The following is a 7,500-nucleotide window of genomic DNA, read 5'->3' on the forward strand; positions in this document are numbered from 1 at the left end:
CAAATACACAGGCATACAATAGATCTTGTTCTCCAACGTAAACGGTCCCTAGTAACTAGGGTACATTCGTAAATAAATTGAGCATCATGGCTAGAAGTGACTAAATGTTGCCTAATCTTTCTCATCGAGAAATGACACAATTACACCAACACAAAAAGGAACTCCACCGGACAAAGTTCAGTGCTCACAAGGAGCCTCATTCAACACACACGGTTCCATTCCCATTCATGCAAAGCACGAAAGTGTAAAACTTGGGAACATACTTGAGAGCAAAGATCACATTCAATCTCATTCAAGGCACGGATGTGAATGCAACGGGATGAAATTACTGAAATGATGCCTGCCCTCGAACTGTGATGATGGACTACCCGACTCGCCAATAATATTGGGTTCTGGTGTATTGAAATACAGGAGCTGCTGGATTTGTGTGTTTTCTTACCCCCTCACCATAGTTTGTCAAATGTTTAAACAACTGAACTTATATTCAAGGTTTGTTTCTCTTCATATGTTTTACTGGTTTACATTTGTCTCAGCAACCTGTTGAATGATTCTTCTGCTTTCAAAACAAAATGACAACAGGATGAATGCACACACTTGAAAATACAATACATGCAATGTTATGCATCATAGTGATGCAACCTCCTTTCAGTTTCATACTGCATGTCAATTGAAATCCTTACTGAAATGCACACCTTCTCAAGATTGCGCTTGACTGCCGTGTCAGGCACTCAATTACAGCTGTATTATCAAGACAATGTGTTCGTTTTGTAAAATATAGTTCCGGTCTGGTGTGGCACCCCAGCTAACGCACAACGTTGCCACAACGTTTCGTGTTAGCAGGGACTGTCTGCAGCGTGCTGGTGTGTCCCGGACTTTAGAGTAGAGAGACAGTTCAACTGCAAGTATGAGTGGCAGAAACGGATATTGCCTTCCCTTTAAGTAGAGGGTCAGGGACAGCCTCCCTGACTTACGGTCATACTAGTCTGAATACGCCCGATCTCGTCCGATCACGGAAGCTAAGCAGGTTCGGGCCTGGTTAGTACTTGGATGGGAGACCGCCTGGGAATACCAGGTGCTGTAAGCTTTTGCATCTTTTACACACCAGAGGGCGACAAATCACGAGTTTTAACTTTGGATACACGCAATTTCATCATTATTTCAGATTTGACTTCCCCAAATTCACAGGCATACAATAGATCTTGTTCTCCAACGTAAACGGTCCCTAGTAACTAGGGTACATTCGTAAATAAATTGAGCATCATGGCTAGAAGTGACTAAATGTTGCCTAATCTTTCTCATCGAGAAATGACACAATTACAGCAACACAAAAAGGAACTCCACCGGGAAATGTTCAGTGTTCACAAGGAGCCTCATTCAACACACACGGTTCCATTCCCATTCATGCAAAGCACGAAAGTGTAAAACTTGGGAACATACTTGAGAGCAAAGATCACATTCAATCTCATTCAAGGCACGGATGTGAATGCAACGGGATGAAATTACTGAAATGATGCCTGCCCTCGAACTGTGATGATGGACTACCCGACTCGCCAATAATATTGGGTTCTGGTGTATTGAAATACAGGAGCTGCTGGATTTGTGTGTTTTCTTACCCCCTCACCATAGTTTGTCAAATGTTTAAACAACTGAACTTATATTCAAGGTTTGTTTCTCTTCATATGTTTTACTGGTTTACATTTGTCTCAGCAACCTGTTGAATGATTCTTCTGCTTTCAAAACAAAATGACAACAGGATGAATGCACACACTTGAAAATATAATACATGCAATGTTATGCATCATAGTGATGCAACCTCCTTTCAGTTTCATACTGCATGTCAATTGAAATCCTTACTGAAATGCACACCTTCTCAAGATTGCGCTTGACTGGCGTGTCAGGCACTCAATTACAGCTGTTTTATCAAGACAATGTGTTCGTTTTGTAAAATATAGTTCCGGTCTGGTGTGGCACCCCAGCTAACGCACAACGTTGCCACAACGTTTCGTGTTAGCAGGGACTGTCTGCAGCGTGCTGGTGTGTCCCGGACTTTAGAGTAGAGAGACAGTTCAACTGCAAGTATGAGTGGCAGAAACGGATATTGCCTTCCCTTTAAGTAGAGGGTCAGGGACAGCCTCCCTGACTTACGGTCATACTAGTCTGAATACGCCCGATCTCGTCCGATCTCGGAAACTAAGCAGGTTCGGGCCTGGTTAGTACTTGGATGGGAGACCGCCTGGGAATACCAGGTGCTGTAAGCTTTTGCATCTTTTATACACCAGAGGGCGACAAATCACGAGTCTTAACTTTGGATACACGCAATTTCATCATTATTTCAGATTTGACTTCCCCAAATACACAGGCATACAATAGATCTTGTTCTCCAACGTAAACGGTCCCTAGTAACTAGGGTACATTCGTAAATAAATTGAGCATCATGGCTAGAAGTGACTAAATGTTGCCTAATCTTTCTCATCGAGAAATGACACAATTACACCAACACAAAAAGGAACTCCACCGGACAAAGTTCAGTGCTCACAAGGAGCCTCATTCAACACACACGGTTCCATTCCCATTCATGCAAAGCACGAAAGTGTAAAACTTGGGAACATACTTGAGAGCAAAGATCACATTCAATCTCATTCAAGGCACGGATGTGAATGCAACGGGATGAAATTACTGAAATGATGCCTGCCCTCGAACTGTGATGATGGACTACCCGACTCGCCAATAATATTGGGTTCTGGTGTATTGAAATACAGGAGCTGCTGGATTTGTGTGTTTTCTTACCCCCTCACCATAGTTTGTCAAATGTTTAAACAACTGAACTTATATTCAAGGTTTGTTTCTCTTCATATGTTTTACTGGTTTACAATTGTCTCAGCAACCTGTTGAATGATTCTTCTGCTTTCAAAACAAAATGACAACAGGATGAATGCACACACTTGAAAATACAATACATGCAATGTTATGCATCATAGTGATGCAACCTCCTTTCAGTTTCATACTGCATGTCAATTGAAATCCTTACTGAAATGCACACCTTCTCAAGATTGCGCTTGACTGCCGTGTCAGGCACTCAATTACAGCTGTATTATCAAGACAATGTGTTCGTTTTGTAAAATATAGTTCCGGTCTGGTGTGGCACCCCAGCTAACGCACAACGTTGCCACAACGTTTCGTGTTAGCAGGGACTGTCTGCAGCGTGCTGGTGTGTCCCGGACTTTAGAGTAGAGAGACAGTTCAACTGCAAGTATGAGTGGCAGAAACGGATATTGCCTTCCCTTTAAGTAGAGGGTCAGGGACAGCCTCCCTGACTTACGGTCATACTAGTCTGAATACGCCCGATCTCGTCCGATCTCGGAAGCTAAGCAGGTTCGGGCCTGGTTAGTACTTGGATGGGAGACCGCCTGGGAATACCAGGTGCTGTAAGCTTTTGCATCTTTTACACACCAGAGGGCGACAAATCACGAGTTTTAACTTTGGATACACGCAATTTCATCATTATTTCAGATTTGACTTCCCCAAATTCACAGGCATACAATAGATCTTGTTCTCCAACGTAAACGGTCCCTAGTAACTAGGGTACATTCGTAAATAAATTGAGCATCATGGCTAGAAGTGACTAAATGTTGCCTAATCTTTCTCATCGAGAAATGACACAATTACAGCAACACAAAAAGGAACTCCACCGGGAAATGTTCAGTGTTCACAAGGAGCCTCATTCAACACACACGGTTCCATTCCCATTCATGCAAAGCACGAAAGTGTAAAACTTGGGAACATACTTGAGAGCAAAGATCACATTCAATCTCATTCAAGGCACGGATGTGAATGCAACGGGATGAAATTACTGAAATGATGCCTGCCCTCGAACTGTGATGATGGACTACCCGACTCGCCAATAATATTGGGTTCTGGTGTATTGAAATACAGGAGCTGCTGGATTTGTGTGTTTTCTTACCCCCTCACCATAGTTTGTCAAATGTTTAAACAACTGAACTTATATTCAAGGTTTGTTTCTCTTCATATGTTTTACTGGTTTACATTTGTCTCAGCAACCTGTTGAATGATTCTTCTGCTTTCAAAACAAAATGACAACAGGATGAATGCACACACTTGAAAATATAATACATGCAATGTTATGCATCATAGTGATGCAACCTCCTTTCAGTTTCATACTGCATGTCAATTGAAATCCTTACTGAAATGCACACCTTCTCAAGATTGCGCTTGACTGGCGTGTCAGGCACTCAATTACAGCTGTTTTATCAAGACAATGTGTTCGTTTTGTAAAATATAGTTCCGGTCTGGTGTGGCACCCCAGCTAACGCACAACGTTGCCACAACGTTTCGTGTTAGCAGGGACTGTCTGCAGCGTGCTGGTGTGTCCCGGACTTTAGAGTAGAGAGACAGTTCAACTGCAAGTATGAGTGGCAGAAACGGATATTGCCTTCCCTTTAAGTAGAGGGTCAGGGACAGCCTCCCTGACTTACGGTCATACTAGTCTGAATACGCCCGATCTCGTCCGATCTCGGAAGCTAAGCAGGTTCGGGCCTGGTTAGTACTTGGATGGGAGACCGCCTGGGAATACCAGGTGCTGTAAGCTTTTGCATCTTTTACACACCAGAGGGCGACAAATCACGAGTTTTAACTTTGGATACACGCAATTTCATCATTATTTCAGATTTGACTTCCCCAAATTCACAGGCATACAATAGATCTTGTTCTCCAACGTAAACGGTCCCTAGTAACTAGGGTACATTCGTAAATAAATTGAGCATCATGGCTAGAAGTGACTAAATGTTGCCTAATCTTTCTCATCGAGAAATGACACAATTACAGCAACACAAAAAGGAACTCCACCGGGAAATGTTCAGTGTTCACAAGGAGCCTCATTCAACACACACGGTTCCATTCCCATTCATGCAAAGCACGAAAGTGTAAAACTTGGGAACATACTTGAGAGCAAAGATCACATTCAATCTCATTCAAGGCACGGATGTGAATGCAACGGGATGAAATTACTGAAATGATGCCTGCCCTCGAACTGTGATGATGGACTACCCGACTCGCCAATAATATTGGGTTCTGGTGTATTGAAATACAGGAGCTGCTGGATTTGTGTGTTTTCTTACCCCCTCACCATAGTTTGTCAAATGTTTAAACAACTGAACTTATATTCAAGGTTTGTTTCTCTTCATATGTTTTACTGGTTTACATTTGTCTCAGCAACCTGTTGAATGATTCTTCTGCTTTCAAAACAAAATGACAACAGGATGAATGCACACACTTGAAAATATAATACATGCAATGTTATGCATCATAGTGATGCAACCTCCTTTCAGTTTCATACTGCATGTCAATTGAAATCCTTACTGAAATGCACACCTTCTCAAGATTGCGCTTGACTGGCGTGTCAGGCACTCAATTACAGCTGTTTTATCAAGACAATGTGTTCGTTTTGTAAAATATAGTTCCGGTCTGGTGTGGCACCCCAGCTAACGCACAACGTTGCCACAACGTTGCCACAACGTTTCGTGTTAGCAGGGACTGTCTGCGGCGCGCTGGTGTGTCCCGGACTTTAGAGTAGAGAGACAGTTCATTTGCAAGTATCAGCGGCAGAAACGGATATTGCCTTCCCTTTAAGTAGAGCGTCAGGTACAGCCTCCCTGGCTTACGGCCATACTAGCCTGAATACGCCCGATCTCGGAAGCTAAGCAGGCTCGGGCCTGGTCAGTACTTGGATGGGAGACCGCCTGGGATTACCAGGTGCTGTAAGCTTTTGCATCTTTTACACACCAGAGGGCGACAAATCACGAGTTTTAACTTTGGATACACGCAATTTCATCATTATTTCAGATTTGACTTCCCCAAATACACAGGCATACAATAGATCTTGTTCTCCAACGTAAACGGTCCCTAGTAACTAGGGTACATTCGTAAATAAATTGAGCATCATGGCTAGAAGTGACTAAATGTTGCCTAATCTTTCTCATCGAGAAATGACACAATTACAGCAACACAAAAAGGAACTCCACCGGACAAAGTTCAGTGCTCACAAGGAGCCTCATTCAACACACACGGTTCCATTCCCATTCATGCAAAGCACGAAAGTGTAAAACTTGGGAACATACTTGAGAGCAAAGATCACATTCAATCTCATTCAAGGCACGGATGTGAATGCAACGGGATGAAATTACTGAAATGATGCCTGCCCTCGAACTGTGATGATGGACTACCCGACTTGCCAATAATATTGGGTTCTGGTGTATTGAAATACAGGAGCTGCTGGATTTGTGTGTTTTCTTACCCCCTCACCATAGTTTGTCAAATGTTTAAACAACTGAACTTATATTCAAGGTTTGTTTCTCTTCATATGTTTTACTGGTTTACATTTGTCTCAGCAACCTGTTGAATGATTCTTCTGCTTTCAAAACAAAATGACAACAGGATGAATGCACACACTTGAAAATACAATACATGCAATGTTATGCATCATAGTGATGCAACCTCCTTTCAGTTTCATACTGCATGTCAATTGAAATCCTTACTGAAATGCACACCTTCTCAAGATTGCGCTTGACTGGCGTGTCAGGCACTCAATTACAGCTGTATTATCAAGACAATGTGTTCGTTTTGTAAAATATAGTTCCGGTCTGGTGTGGCACCCCAGCTAACGCACAACGTTGCCACAACGTTTCGTGTTAGCAGGGACTGTCTGCGGCGCGCTGGTGTGTCCCGGACTTTAGAGTAGAGAGACAGTTCAACTGCAAGTATGAGCGGCAGAAACGGATATTGCCTTCCCTTTAAGTAGAGCGTCAGGGACAGCCTCCCTGGCTTACGGCCATACTAGCCTGAATACGCCCGATCTCGTCCGATCTCGGAAGCTAAGCAGGCTCCGGCCTGGTCAGTACTTGGATGGGAGACCGCCTGGGAATACCAGGTGCTGTAAGCTTTTGCATCTTTTACACACCAGAGGGCGACAAATCACGAGTTTTAACTTTGGATACACGCAATTTCATCATTATTTCAGATTTGACTTCCCCAAATACACAGGCATACAATAGATCTTGTTCTCCAACGTAAACGGTCCCTAGTAACTAGGGTACATTCGTAAATAAATTGAGCATCATGGCTAGAAGTGACTAAATGTTGCCTAATCTTTCTCATCGAGAAATGACACAATTACAGCAACACAAAAAGGAACTCCACCGGACAAAGTTCAGTGCTCACAAGGAGCCTCATTCAACACACACGGTTCCATTCCCATTCATGCAAAGCACGAAAGTGTAAAACTTGGGAACATACTTGAGAGCAAAGATCACATTCAATCTCATTCAAGGCACGGATGTGAATGCAACGGGATGAAATTACTGAAATGATGCCTGCCCTCGAACTGTGATGATGGACTACCCGACTCGCCAATAATATTGGGTTCTGGTGTATTGAAATACAGGAGCTGCTGGATTTGTGTGTTTTCTTACCCCCTCACCATAGTTT

At 43.0% G+C, this 7,500-nt stretch overlaps 5 non-coding genes and 1 pseudogene across 5 annotated transcripts; all 6 read left to right on the forward strand.

Annotated features, from left to right (window-relative positions):
* The first annotated feature begins 965 nt into the window (after positions 1-965).
* LOC136740692 (5S ribosomal RNA) lies at positions 966-1,084 on the forward strand. The gene has a single exon (XR_010813511.1). It is a non-coding gene; the product is annotated as a 5S ribosomal RNA (ribosomal RNA).
* A 1,055-nt stretch (positions 1,085-2,139) lies between these two features.
* Positions 2,140-2,258, forward strand: LOC136740684 (5S ribosomal RNA). The gene has a single exon (XR_010813504.1). It is a non-coding gene; the product is annotated as a 5S ribosomal RNA (ribosomal RNA).
* A 1,055-nt stretch (positions 2,259-3,313) lies between these two features.
* Positions 3,314-3,432, forward strand: LOC136740611 (5S ribosomal RNA). Its single transcript, XR_010813437.1, has one exon. It is a non-coding gene; the product is annotated as a 5S ribosomal RNA (ribosomal RNA).
* A 1,055-nt stretch (positions 3,433-4,487) lies between these two features.
* On the forward strand, positions 4,488-4,606 carry LOC136740612 (5S ribosomal RNA). Its single transcript, XR_010813438.1, has one exon. It is a non-coding gene; the product is annotated as a 5S ribosomal RNA (ribosomal RNA).
* A 1,066-nt stretch (positions 4,607-5,672) lies between these two features.
* On the forward strand, positions 5,673-5,781 carry LOC136740753 (uncharacterized; annotated as a pseudogene).
* A 1,055-nt stretch (positions 5,782-6,836) lies between these two features.
* On the forward strand, positions 6,837-6,955 carry LOC136740484 (5S ribosomal RNA). Its single transcript, XR_010813316.1, has one exon. It is a non-coding gene; the product is annotated as a 5S ribosomal RNA (ribosomal RNA).
* Positions 6,956-7,500: the final 545 nt, after the last annotated feature.

This window comes from Amia ocellicauda, unplaced genomic scaffold, assembly GCF_036373705.1.
Source record: "Amia ocellicauda isolate fAmiCal2 unplaced genomic scaffold, fAmiCal2.hap1 HAP1_SCAFFOLD_64, whole genome shotgun sequence".
Lineage (NCBI taxonomy): Eukaryota > Metazoa > Chordata > Actinopteri > Amiiformes > Amiidae > Amia > Amia ocellicauda.